This window comes from Rutidosis leptorrhynchoides, chromosome 8 (genome assembly GCF_046630445.1).
Source record: "Rutidosis leptorrhynchoides isolate AG116_Rl617_1_P2 chromosome 8, CSIRO_AGI_Rlap_v1, whole genome shotgun sequence".
Taxonomy (NCBI): Eukaryota; Viridiplantae; Streptophyta; class Magnoliopsida; order Asterales; family Asteraceae; genus Rutidosis; species Rutidosis leptorrhynchoides.
The window spans coordinates 263,969,101-263,985,000 of record NC_092340.1 but is presented as its reverse complement, the minus strand read 5'-3'; positions in this window follow the sequence as shown (position 1 = coordinate 263,985,000).

Sequence of the window (15,900 nt, the reverse complement as noted above, 5' to 3'; positions counted from 1 at the left end):
TCAGTCCATTTATACTTCTTACCCTTGTGAGTCAATGCTGTCAACGGTCGGGCAATAGTAGAAAATCCCTCAATGAATCTTCTATAATAACCGGCGAGACCTAAAAATTGTCGAATCTGCGTTAGCGACTTAGGCGTTTGCCATTTCTTAACCGTTTCTACCTTCACAGGATCAACTTGAATACCACTGACACCTACGATATGACCCAAAAATTGAACTTCTTGTAGCCAGAAGTCACACTTCAAAAATTTCACGTACAACTGCTTCTTCCTGAGCATCTCAAGTATCAAACGGAGATGTTGTTAGTGTTCCTTCTCGTTCTTAGAATATACCAGAATATCATCAATAAACTCAATTACAAACTTATCCAGATATGGGTTACACACACGGTTCATGAGATCCATGAACACAGCAGGTGCGTTAGTCAATTCAAAAGGGCATTACGGTAAATTTATGATGTCCATAGCGTGTTCTAAACGCTGTCTTCAGTATATCTATCTCCTTTACTCTCATCTGATGGTAACCTGGCCTCAGATCAATTTTAGAGTAACATCTTGATCCTTGCAACTGATCAAATATGTCACCGATCCTCGGTAACGAATATCTATTCTTGATAGTCAGCTTATTCAGTTCTCTGTAGTCTATACAAAGTCTCATTGATCCATCCTTCTTCTTAACAAAAAGTACTGGAGCTCCCCATGGTGAAGAACTCGGTTGAATGAATCCTTTATCTAAAAGCTCTTGTAACTGACTAGACAGCTCTTGCAATTCTGAAGGTGCAAGTCTATACAGTGCACGCGCTACAGGTGCCACTCCAGGCATTAAGTCAATCTGGAATTCTACGTCTCTATGTGGTGGCAATCCGGGCAGCTCATCCGGAAAAACATCGAGAAAGTCTCTAACGATCGGCACATCTTCGAGTTTCTTGCCTTCAGATTCAGTTTTGCTCACGTGAACCAGCATAGCAAGACAACCATTTCTTATGTGTTTCTGCGCCTTCAAACAATTAATGAAGTGTAACGGTGTATTGCTTTGCTCTCCATACACCATAAAAGATTCATCTTCGGTGACAGGTATGCAAATCACTTTCTTGTAGCAAACGATGTCAGCTCTATTCCCAGCTAACCATTCCATTCCAACCACAAGGTCAAAACTTCCTAGCATAATCGGTATCACATCTATTCTAAAAGACGTTCCAACCAAAATCAAAGTACAATCACGATAGACCTTATCAGCTCTCATTAGATTACCATTCCCTAGTTCTATAGAGTACAAGTTTTCTAATGAAGATACAGGATTCTTAAGATTATCGCAAAAATCTCTAGACATAAAGCTCCTATCAACTCCAGAATCAAAAAGTACATAAGCATGTTTATTATCGAGTAAAAATGTACCCGTGACTAACTTAGGATCATCATGAGCTTCACTGGAGTTGATGTTGAAAGCTCTTCCTCTGGTAGGCTCAGTAGTCTTAGTTGCAGGACAATCCTTCCTAAAGTGACCAGATTTCCCGCATCCATAACAAACATTAGTACCAGCTTTACATTCCGCGACTAGGTGTCCATTCTTCTTACACTTATCACACCGCTTTATGCAATCTCCTGGGTGATGCCTATTGCATTTAGTACACAACAGAAATCTTCCCTTATAACCAGAGTTAGTACTTGGGGTAGTAGCGGTATTACCCTTGGCGGTATCCTGTTTCTTGTAAGGCTGCTGGTTGTAGCTCTTTCCAGAGTTGTTGTTGTTATTCCACTTCCTCTTATTTTCGAAAGTCTTAGTCTTAGTTGTCGCAGGAGCCTTTCCTCGCTGTTCAACTTGATCCATCAACTCATTAGCCATCTCAATGGCCTCTTGAACAATCCTTGGCTTCGAAGTAGTCACACCGCTCTGGATATTCTCGGTCAATCCTTTCACATATAAGGTGATCTTTCGACGTTCGGGAGTAACCATATTCGAAAACATAAGACCAAGTTCGAAGAATCTCCGATTATAGCTGGCTAAATCTGTACTAACTAGTTTCAAATTCTGGAGTTCCCGCTCCATCTTAACAATCTCATTATAAGAACAATACTCTTCAATCATCCTCTATTTTAAATCCTCCCATGTAGTCTCAAAAGCCTGATCCATACCTACAGACTTCGCATACGTATTCCACCACGTTAAAGCACCATCTGACAGCTTACAAGATGCAAACTTCGTCCTATCAGCATCTCTATAGTCGCTGATACAGAAAAAAGACTCAAGCTTCTCAAACCAACGAGTCAGGCCGACTGGGCCTTCAGTACTAGTGAATGTGCGGCTCGCAGCTCGTGAAAGCCTTATACGTTCACCCTCCTTGATTAGTGTTAATGTTGACATTGATGGGTTGTTGTTCTTCGGTGTTGGTAGTGTTTGTGGTATCCTGGTTGGTCTGGTTCCATTGGTTGCTGTTGGTTCCATTTCGGAGTTCAGCCACAGCTTCGGTTAGACCTTCGGCGATACAATGATGGACATCAGCTTGGGTAACTCTCTTGGGCGGCATTATCTTTCTGGTCAAGATAACACACTAGGTTAGCGTCAATGAAATCAGTATGTAAAGATATACTAGCAACGGGTAGTAATGCATAGTAAATAATATTGAATCGCAGAGATTCTAGTAGTGCCAGTAGTAAGTAGTAGTGGTGCATAGTGCTTAGTAGTAACAGTAGCGGTGATAGTATACAGTATTAGTATCAACATTAAATAACAACATGAAGTGATAACAGTAGCAAAAATAAACAATTCACGGCAATTATTTATAACTTATCATGCATTACAGAATAACAGTAAACCAAGCACTTTCAGTAGCAAAATTATTCATTCATTGCTCATGCATTAATAACGAAGCAAGATATCCCTCAAGTCATACGTAAAAACCATAAAAGAAAATAAACCACATCTAGCAATGTATGTGCGAGCACCAAGTAATAAGCAATAATGTAAAATAGTATCTAGTGGAACAAGTTCAATTAGAACCTCTATTTCGGTTTCTCAAGTTCCTTCAACAGGTACTCGACGATCCCTTCTAGGTTCTAAACTCTCGATCTAAGGTCATCGGTATTGTTGTCATTAGTAGTAGCAGTGGAGGTGTTAGGTTGAGAAGTAGAAGCATCGTAGGGATGGAAACGATGGCATATCTTAAGTGATTGGCTGTCATAATGAAATCTCTTCCAAAATGGGTTATTGGCTCGGGCGGGTCCCTTCGGTATCCTACGGTGGCCTCTCGGTCCATAGGGGTTTTCAAAATCAGGGTTCCTGAAAGGTGATTCGGTGCCAGTAGGTGATTTATGTAGTTCGGGTTCATATTTGGATTCGGGTTCATGTTCCGAATCCTCCTCGGGATTCTCCCCAGGTTCCTCTTCTGGTTCCTCTTTCGTTCTTCTTCTGGTTCTTCCTCCAATTCAGACTCCATCTCAGATTCGGACTCATCCACGAACTCAAGTATAGTGTTTCCCTGCGCTTGCACGGTTTCCTCGAATTCCATGTCGGAGTCGGTAAGAATGATGGGGTAATAAGAAGTCATCTAGCACTCAAGAAAAATACAAAGTTAGTACACTAGTAATTATATCATTAAGATATCAAATAAGGTAACAAGTAGTGTAACTATAGTCCATGTAACTTAACTAGTCTATGGTTACGGTCTAGACTCAAAAGGTGTCCTAAAGTCCGACACTCTAATACAGCTTAAGCCTTGGTAACCGTTTAGCTCTGATACCATAAGTAATACCCCACTAACGGCACATTAACTCTGGTCCCACAGTTAACGGTCACGCCCTCTATATGAGACATTTCCAAAAAGTATTCGCATTAAATTTCAAAAGCAAAGTCATTTATTAAAGAAATAAATCTGAAAAACAGTTGGCATAAATATCCAAAATAAGTAACTCAAAACATTATTTGAAACAATGGTTTTCAATGCGAATATATGTTCTATAAATAAGTCATATCAAAAGCATACTAGATGACATTCCAAAACTAGCAGTAAACAGGCATGATAACTTAGCAACGCGGAAGCAATACCTCTATGGACCTGAGATAAAAATATGCAAAAGTTCAACAAAAACGTTGAGTGAATCTACATGTTTAGTAAAGCGTTTAGTAAGTCAGACCAGTAGATTTCTGAAATAAAAGCATCGTAAAAATTATACATTAGTATGAGCACTTGATTATAAAACTTTAACCCTGCGGATAGCTAAAGCGCTACACGTTTTCCTTTTACCCTTTCTAAGCATACACTGATCAAGTGTACAAGTTACAACAGAATAAGCACCTCGTAGGTTGAGGCGAGGTTTGTCAAACCTAAAGGTACTGTCCCTATAAGTCGAGCTTACTAAAAGTAATTAATATAATCAAGCTAAGGAATTTCTCTGAACTCATATGTATATGTTTAAGTTACTCATGCCTAATATGTAAAACATTTGAAAAAACATGTTATCTCATCCCATGTAAAAAGTAGTAGGGACTGTAGACTCACCTTAGCAAAAGCACTGAAAAATCTCTTAGTAAAGTCATACTGTAGTTGGACAATCATGACCGATAAACGTAACCTAGTCAAACAGGTCATCTTCAGTAAATACATAGGTTACACTATGTCAACTCATAGTGTACGCATAGTCTTAGTGCTCAGACTGACTCATTATGCAAGTAAAAGTCAACTAGTCCAAGCAAGTCAACCAAAGTCAAACCCAAAGTCAACTCGGTCAAAGTGGTCAACTAAAGTCAAACATCTCAGTAGGTCATGCAATCTTGGCCAGCATGTAAAATCTAAGTCAAGTAACTTGTTATAAACCAAAGTTCGTCAATTTACATGCACGCAGTTTATCGCATGGCATCGAAAATACGCACATCTTAGAAACAACGAACACAAATCATAGCACATAAATCATGACAACATGAAAAACTCCAGATCACAAGTAGACTCAAAAAAAATTCCAAAAAGTCCAGCCAGGGCCTCATACGATGTCTACAAGTCAGGTTTCAGAAAGGGTCTAGTTATAGTTTACCAAATCAGTTTCTGCACGCGCATCATTTTTAGAAACATTCTCAACTATAATCGAAAATAGATTTTAATGAAAGAACAATTGGAACTTACTCCAGACACTTCAAAGTTTTAGTGGTAAAATAACTAAACACTTTCATTAAGCCAATTTGTACAGTTAATTCAATAAAGTCAGACCTTCAGGTTTTAAACAACAATCAGACATGTTGTTTGTCGTAACGTAAAACACATAGAAACTCACATTTTTAGAAGTTATAATACTAGTGTAACATGCTTAGGAACATATAAATGATCATATTCCAGAAGATCAAAGTCTCAATCAACTTATAATTCATGTTAGGTCATTTCTCGTGACTACGAAAACAGTTTCAGCTCATTAGAAAACACAAATCTTCGTTTTGACAAATCGAGAACATTACAAAAGCTTTAGAAGTAATTCTTAAGTCAAACTCGCACGATTTTTAACAAGGAATACAATGGTTATCATTTCAATAACTAAATCACAAATCACATAACTCAGAAAATTGGTACATCATGCAAAACCCTAATGAAACTTCGATTAATCATAAGTTGAGCATACGATAACGAAATCAAGCAAAATCAAAGTCCAAATTTATTAATTTTTAGATACCTATCCATCTAGATACAATACAAGATCAGTACAATAATTTATTTGATCAGATCCATAACAAACAAATTCGTGACACATGCAAATGACAACAATCGAGCAATTTAACGGCTAACGAAAACTCTAATCGCATTTAATTGAGCACTAGACGTGATTACACTATGAAATTGAAAAAAAAAACTGATCTAATAAATTTAGGGTTATGAGTTATACTTTAAAAACACAATTTGCTAGTACGTACGCGTAGAGAACGATGCGAGGAACAACGTTTATGTTGAAGGTTTCTTCTAATTTTGAGTTTTGATGGCTATGGTGGTGATGATGGTGATCGACGGCCAAACAAGGAGAGAGAGAGAGAGAGAGAGAGAGAGAGAGAGAGAGAGAGAGAGAGAGCAATCAGTTGACCAAAATAGGGTTTAGGGTTATGTGTGTGTGATTTCTTCTATTTATAGTCTAGTCTTTAGGGCCTAATTTAGTCACTAGTCAATTATAAGCCCAAAATTAAGTCCAAATAGGGGTGTTGGGTGAGGGTTCGGCCGAATGGCCCTTTAAGGGGTGTTCTAGGCTCGTTTTTCTTAATTACTTGTACGCGCGTGGTCCGTTTCGAGTGCCATTAATCGTACTGGGTCTTCGGAACGTTAACTAGTCGTTGAAACGCAATCACCGAGTTTAATTCATTAAATATATAACAAATTAAATAACTTTTTCTTAAAGTTAATAATTATTAAAAATAATTATTTTATCGTTTTTCTAAGTTCTGTAAACTGAAAAGCTTTCTAGGCGATAATCTTAATCGTGTCATTTTCTAGGTATTTCGTTATCCGAAACAAGTTCACTTATTAATATAACCATATTAATTCAACTAATCCACTAGGATTAAGTATGCATTTAAATCAATTAAACACATAACATTCTAAGTAATCACCGTTAAACTTTTAACGGACAAGTAATGATAGTAACGGAAAAAGTAGGGTTGTTACATGGCGGCTTCTTTTGATCTAGCCGGCGGCGTCCTTGATTACAATCCGATACAGATTCAGTTTCCTTAAATATCTGACTTGGGCTTCACGAACAAGAAACTGATCAACCTAGCCAGCGGCTTAAGTGAATCCATCCAAAGGCTCTTGATGATTTTACTTGGTTTCCAAGTTCTTCAATTTCTGGCTTAATTTTGGAACCTTCTGGAATTCTCTGCTCCAGTCGGCGGCTTCCTTGGCTCCAGCCGGTGGCTCCTGCTCATTTTCTGCTTTTTCCTCTTTTATTCCTGTTAATTTCATTTTCTAAACAAACATATTAAATACCTTTTCATATGAAATATAAACGTTTGGTTATAAAAGTACTTAAAATGATGTTTAAATACCAAGATAACACTTTAAAATGTCTGTTAAAATATGTAAAGTTTAAGCGTTATCAAATGTAAATAATAAAAATATTACAAAGTTATGGGGCTAATTTGATATTGTCTAAAAGTAAAAGAGAGTAATTGCATATATTAAAAAGCTACTATTCATCATCTTTCAGTAATAGAATATATAGTAAAGCGCCAGTTCAATTGTCCACTTGTTGTGACTTTGGTATTTTATTTTCAACTTTGACTTTAAATTTATATCAATGAATTGGTTTTTGTATATATTTTTACCGGTACAAAGATCATTAAGTATTATATAACACACAAAAAGTAATTTAAAGTCAAAGTAGAAAAAAAAAGACTTCTAAATTCAAAACAGGACAATTGAACTGGGACGTAGGGAGTAGTAATTACTCCGTCCATCTAAAATTAATATTTATTAGTAACTCATATATATATATATATATATCTGTGTGTGTGTTATATTATAAATAAATAATACGAGACATACATAATTGTGTGCGTAGCTATAAACTAAAGAGGAGACCTACATGTAACTTATAATTTGATTTATCTGTGTGAAACACCAATAAAAGTAGGATACTCAAATAGTCACATGACTTCTTTTCTATACATCAATTAATAATTCGTTTCAACGAGAACACCAACACATGTTCTAAATTGCAGCAACCATCTTGTAACAAATCCTCACGCAACATTTGAATCCTTCATTTCAGTATCCAAATAACTCACTTAAAGTTTATAAGATCTCAAAAAAATAAAATAAAAATGCCACATAGGCAAACCTGTGACGACCCGGGAATTTTATACCAAATTTAAACTAAGTCTTTATATAATCTCGACACGATAAGCAAAGTCTGTAAGGTTGAGTCTTAAAACTTGTGAATTATTTTTATTAATTCAATTTGACCTTCGACTACTCCCGACGATTCACAAATCTATAAACGTAAATAGAAATGTACATATAATTAACTACATATATAAATAATCATATATTGTAAAATAAATATAACAGATAACTAATAAGTGGTTTATTTATTATGGAAGATAAATTAAAATAACTAAAATCTGTTACTAAATGATTTCGAACATAAATAGTCAACGATTAATAATGTATTAATTGTATAATGTTATACTTTGAGTGTAAATTGCTTTGATGTATATAATTAATACATATATCAAAGTATTGAATCTGGATACGTAAAACATAATTATATATAGTAATTTGAATATATATATATATATATATATATATATATATATATATATATATATATATATATATATATATATATATATATGATACATAAACATGATAATTATTGTTAGTACTAATATTAAGATTTGTATTTTTTTTTTCTAAAATAAAATATATATAAGATCTAAGTTGCAATATTAATGTTATTAATATTATTATAACTAGTATTATTATTAATTGTATCATTAATAAGATTATTATTATCATTAATTAAATTTATTAAAATCTGCATTATTGTTAATATTAATATTATTATTGTCTATTATTAGTAGACTTTATTAATAATTCTATTCTATTATTAATAATATTACGCATAAATATATTTGTAATTACCATATTATGAATTATTTACAAATAAACAGAATTATATATATAGGTTTATATGAATATGTATATATATACAAAATACAACTGTATATATATTATAAATGTTTAAACATATATATAGATATATATATAAATAACTAATGTAAATAAATATGTGTAATTGTTATATCAAAATCAATTTGTTATATGTTACTGTCCAACTGTGCTGCTCGTGACCCTTTGTCATCAAACAATCAGTTAAATTCTATTATTGAAACGTCCACATGAGGATTTATCAACTCTACAAGTCAACAACGGAAAGTAGAGGGAATTGGGAGCATATCATATTTTTTTTTTTTGTTCATCTGTACACGTAATTTTTTTTTCCCTCTTAATTCAATTTCGCACCAAATAGAAAAATCCTTAAATGCTGTTTCGTTAGGAATCTCTTACTCAATATGGCTGCAAAATATCACGTTCCAATTTCTAATATCAAGCACGAATTTTCGAAGTCAAATTTTTTAAAACAAAAGTCAATAGTTCTTGTGAATTCAAATTCGTGATTTTGATGGTGTTTCAATTGTAATTGTTGACCAACGAGCATTTGTTGGATGATATGGAGCAAGTTTCATATAGGAATCATAGTGTAAGAGTGTTTAGATTTTCGATTTATATTTTTTTTTTTTTTTACTGCAGCGACGAGCAGCTGCTTGTTTATATATATATTTTTTTTATTTTTTTATTTTTTCTTCTTTTCAATCCCATTTAACCCAGATAAAAGTTCCTACGATAGTTAATAAATTCTAAAACTAATTGTTACTTGGGATTGAAATTTGGTTGAATGGATACAAGCTTGAGGAAGAAGAAGATGATAAGTATGAGGATACATAATTCGGTTTATATAAATTTGGGGAGAAATTAAAACAGAAAAATCAAAGCAGTTCAATGGTATGGGAGAGTGTTGAGGTAGCATGTGGTCTCGAGTTCGAGACTAGGGGAGGGCTGTTTTCTTTTTGGAACCCTTTTGATATGAGGTAGTTTCATGTACTTTTATTTATTATTATTATTATTATTATTATTAATATTAGTAATTAGTAATGTTATTATCATGTATTAATATTAGTATTGATTGTTAGTACGATTATTGATAAATATTAGGAATGTTATAATTAGTATTACTATTATCAAGTATTAATATTTAGTATTATTACTATTATTAGTATTATGATGAAGACAATAAAAGTTACTATTATTTTTTATTAATGTTCGTATTAGTATCATTTTAGAAATTTTATCATCATTAATAAATAAAGAATCATTATTTAGTTTACCTTTAGTAATAAGATTGTTACAATTATTATTATTAAGTATTAATAACAAAATGTATTATATTCATAGTCTTTATTATTAAATTATTAAAAACTATTGATATTATCATTATCATGAGTTTTATTATTAAAAACGATCATTAATAACATTATTAACAGAATTTTAGATAATATTAGCATTTCATTGATATTAGTATTATCATTCGCATTATTCCAAATATTATCACTAACAATACTAAAAGAAAAGTTTTAACAAACCAATGATAGATATATATATATATATACATACAAATAAATTTAATATATATATATATATATATATAATATAACAAAAATTAATATTTTATATGTGAAAATATATATTATTAATATAACAAGAATATAACTAATAAAATTATATATATGTGTTCGAGTACAAGGATATGTATTAATATATACACAAATGATATAGGTTCGTGAATCCGAGGCCAACCCTGCATTGTTCAATATAGTCATATGTATTTTTACTACAAAATACATTAGGTGAGTTTCATTTGCTCCCCTTTTACTCTTTACATTTTTGGGGCTGAGAATATATGCAAATGTTTTATTAACTGTTTTACAATAATTATATGCGTGAGTTTCATTTGCCCCTTTTACTCTTTATGTTTTTGGGCTGAGAATACATGCAAATGCTTTATTAACTGTTTTACAATATTTATATGCGTGAGTTTCATTTGCCTTTTTACCCTTTATATTTTTGGGCTGAGAATACATGCGCTACTTTTATAACTATTTTACGAAATAGACACGAGTAAATCAAAACTACATTATATGGTTGAATTATCGAAATCGAATATGCCCCTTTTTATTAAGTCTGGTAATCTAAGAATTAGGGAACAGACACCCTAATTGACGCGAACTCTAAAGATAGATCTATCGGGCCCAACAAGCCCCATCTAAAGTACCGGATGCTTTAGTACTTCGAAATTATATCATGTCCGAAGGAGGATCCCGGAATGATGGGGATATTCTTATATGCATATTGTGAATGTCGGTTACCAGGTGTTCAATCCATATGAATGATATTTTGTCTCTATGCATGGGACGTATGTTTATGAGAAATGGAAATATGAAATCTTGTGGTCTATTATATTATTGAAAATGATTATTTGTGTTAAACTAATGAACTCACCAACCTTTTGGTTGACACTTGAAAGCATGTTTATTCTCAGGTATAAAAGAAACATTCCGCTGTGCATTTGCTCATTTTAAAGACAGTACTTGGAGTCGATCATCGCAATGGAACCAGTTGTTGGTGACTTCGTCCAGATGGATTAGGACGGGTCCTTTCAGTTGGTATCAGAGCGGTGGTCTTAGTGAACCGGGTCTGCATTAGTGTGTCTAACTGATAAGTCGTTAGGATGCATTAGTGAGTCTGGACTTCGACCGTGTCTGCATGTCAAAAGTTTTGCTTATCACTTCGTGTCAAAAATTACCTGCTTATCATTCTTAGAGAATCACTTGCTTATCATTCTTAGTCTAGACACGTTTTACTGCATTGATTGCATGATTAGTGTATGGACAAAATTCATATCTTAACATATCTGCTAATTCATATCTTAGCGTATATGTTATTATAAACTTTGCTTGACATTTTCTGTAGATTCCTCCGTAACTTATGGGATTTTAGTATTATATATGCATATGTAAATTATGTATTGCAGGGTACTAATCTACATCCTATAATATATTCCTTATCGAAAATCCTCCATCTGATTGTACAAGATGAATCCCTCAACCATTTCGAGTCCCTCAAATTTCGATAGCTATTCCGATAGTTATTCCGACAGCTATTCCGACATGGATATTCACCTAAGCTCCGAAAACGATGTCACCAGAATGATTTAATCAATCAGCCATCTCCAATTCATCTGATACATTCGTAGTCGACTTAATTAATGGAAACGCGCAGGAGGCAATCCCTTCCACCAACCGGATTCACCTCTTGACAATGAACCTGAAGCTTTTACTGGCGAACCTGTTCGAGACACCATTTTCAGTCTCATTTCCAGGGTAACTCGATAAGATCATATTCTATCCACAATTCTGAACCTTATTCATCCGCTCGTTCTGACCGACAATCATCCTGGAGTAACAAGTCAACGAACTTCGCGCTTGAATAATAAATTCGAAGAATATGGTGCAAAATGTACCAGCTTCAGCAACATCACCAGCACCAATAGTACAATCAATAACAGCACCAGTACCATCAACAATCCATGCTTCAATATCATCATATGTACTTTGAGTATGATCTTCGTTCTACGTATCGTTCTACCTCATTTATCTTCGTTCGACATGGCGAATATGTAATCTCTAAAGTTTTAGAGATTATTTATTCTAGTTCTAACCGAAAAGCAAATGAGTTTAATATCATATTAACTCATTAAATCCATGAATACATCTGAAGAAAATATATATGTATATATGTTTTCATAAAGATTGTAATTAAAAATTCTCTTGTACAAACTGTTAATGGTGAAAATATTTTAACGGGTACGTAATACCCGAGGACTATTTAAATTTCACATTAATAAGTTACATTGTACGTTTTTCGAATCTGCTTCAACAGCCATATACTATCCTACTTATATCCATCGATATACAAATCAGTTCACCCCAGAATAACCATATTCATCCAATTTCATATTTCGATTTATCAAAAATCAAGTGGCATAATGAAGGAAACATTTGACAAAATAAAATTTGTTAGAAACAAACAAATTAACTATGAGAAATTTTGTTAAGAATCCACGCTAACTGTTCCTAGCTAATTCTTCCTAGCTAACTGATTACATTTTATTTATCGCAATTTAATTATCGCAATTTATATTCTCGCAATTTTATTTATCGTCATTTAATTTTTGTTATTTACTTTACGCACTTTATTTATCGTCATTTAAATTTCTGTTATTTATTTTTACACACTCTAAATATCGAGACATGTATCCAAGGTTTTGACATATCATATCGACACATCTATATATATTATTTGGAATCACCATAGACACTCTATATGCAGTAATGATCGAGTTCTCTATACAGGGTTGAGGTTGATTCTCAAATAATATATATACTTTGAGTTGTGATCGAGTCTGAGACGTATACGGGTCACGATACGTAATAATTAATTCGAATATTATATATTAAACTATATATGAATTATTGAATTGCTAACTGTGGACTATCAACTATGGACTACCAACATTGGACAATTAAAATGAATTAAAATATTGACTATAACATATGAAACTAAACAATTCTTCAAGTTTGCCACTTGATTTCATCTTAAACCTCATTTGTATCTTGACGATTACAATCTGCGTTCAAACCTTTCATGATTCTTGAAAACACCTCAATCGATAGGATGAACGAGCCGCACTTCATCTACAGAAGAAAAGATTGATGCATATAGATATGCACTTACAATCACTCGAAACCTGAGTAAACGTTTAAAACGTAGCTATGCTAATTTCTTAGTGTTATTATTACCCAAAATAACTTTGCAATCCCTTTCCAAATTAGCAAATTTTGTCACGGCTCCAGCAAGTTAACCTTGACTTTTCATTCGAAACAACCTTATTATAACCTTGATTTATATGTGTACTCTTTTATTGTTACCGGGAAATCTTTTGTATTCCATCTTATTACCAGCAGACGTACCAACAACCTCGTTACTCCTTGGTTTAAATCTCTTTGACAAATCATTATATTTATTCATTGAAACCCTATCATATACTCATCCATATCTTGTAACGAGAACTGCCATACCAATTACCAGGAATCAGCAATCAGTACTTTGAAAACTCACATCATATCTACATCAACAATTATATGTATGACATTTATCTTTTAGAATTATGATCTCTCATTCTGAAATTCTGAAAAGCACTCAGTCACAAATCGGTACTATGAATGTTGAAAAAAGTTGAATGAAACAGCAGAAACCATAGACAACTGTAAACGACCTTAATCATCAAAAGTTTGATGATAAAGATTAGTATGTTGGAAAAGCTCAGAAAAGTTGGAACTGGAAAACGGATTGAGCTAACCACGAAAAAGACCAAGGACAAATACAAGGACCATACCATATATTCAAAGAATCCAGGTAATTCTGGATCCGATGAAACCTTCAACGAATATCTTGCTCCGTACTCATGTTAAAATCTTGCGGAAAATCTTCCTCATCAACCATCGAACTTAGAAATTCCAAAATATCATCATAAATATCTTCGATATTTCTGAAGATATTTTCATAATTATTCTTATCTGAAATCATTAATCTCTTCGTGCTATCAGTGTTACATCATATAGAAACTGTTAGGTTCTATATTCTGTAAACTTTCGAGCTTAAAATATGAATGTTAATGAAGTAATGTTGGAAATTGATGCATGAGTTAGTATAATATAATGACACTTGATCAACGTGATTATATTATATTAAGTCATGTTGAGTTTCTAATGGAACGTGATGATTCACAGATCTTAACGTCATCATGTGCCATGTTACATAACTCTTTTATTCTACTTAACTTCTGAACATATCAAGAAAATGTATTCTTGATGGTTCTATCTTCTGTAATGTTGATAAATTTGAAAATCAAATCGTGCTATCACGTTCCACCCTGCTTAGAACATTATAATCATTCGAAACTCTATATCTACGAATTCTGGACCATTATTCGCTTGACTTGGAGTTGGGAAGAGAAAACAAGAGCATGGAGCTCCGGAAAATAAAGGAAAATAGAAAACCGATCATAAACACAGGAATTACAAACCGTGCATATCAATGTTTATCGCAACATAAAGACACGGGAGAATTAAAAACATTATAACCCCAAGGGCGAAGTAGAAGAAAACAAATTCCTCCGGTGGTAGTTGGAAAAGGAGAATAACTGTTGCGATAATAAGGATAAGGACAAGGATTAAAACTGGATGAAGCATATTTACTGATGATTTGAAAGTATGAATTAAAATATAGAAATTGGAAGTGGTGGGAAGTAATAGAACGGAAGAAGTTCATTTATAGTGGAGATACCAGACGAAGCAATCAAGACAGATGATCATAGCATTTAATTGTAGAGATCTTATTTTCCATAAATCCCGAAGAATCAAATCTTTTAGATTCCGAAGATTTCCTTTTAAATCCCATGAATTCCGGAATTCAAACAAGACAACGTCAAAAGTTAAGACGCGCCTTATTTTCTAAATTCAAACCTGACTACGTCAAAAGTTAAAAGCAAATCTTTGTTTCTCATTTCATTCTTTTGTGAATAGCTTCATTCGTACTCTTCAAATAATTGAATTATTTTAATCCATATTACTCAAAAATGATAAAACTCAATTTATCAACTCATATTCGTCATGAAAAACATTTTTTTTATTGTTAGCCATGATTACCTCACTCAAATTTCGGGACGAAATTTCTTTAACGGGTAGGTACTGTGACGACCCGGGAATTTTATACCAAATTTAAACTAAGTCTTTATATAATCTCGACACGATAAGCAAAGTCTGTAAGGTTGAGTCTTAAAACTTGTGAATTATTTTTATTAATTCAATTTGACCTTCGACTACTCCCGACGATTCACAAATCTATAAACGTAAATAGAAATGTACATATAATTAACTACATATATAAATAATCATATATTGTAAAATAAATATAACAGATAACTAATAAGTGGTTTATTTATTATGGAAGATAAATTAAAATAACTAAAATCTGTTACTAAATGATTTCGAACATAAATAGTCAACGATTAATAATGTATTAATTGTATAATGTTATACTTTGAGTGTAAATTGCTTTGATGTATATAATTAATACATATATCAAAGTATTGAATCTGGATACGTAAAACATAATTATATATAGTAATTTGAATATATATATATATATATATATATATATATATATATATATATATATATATATATATATATATA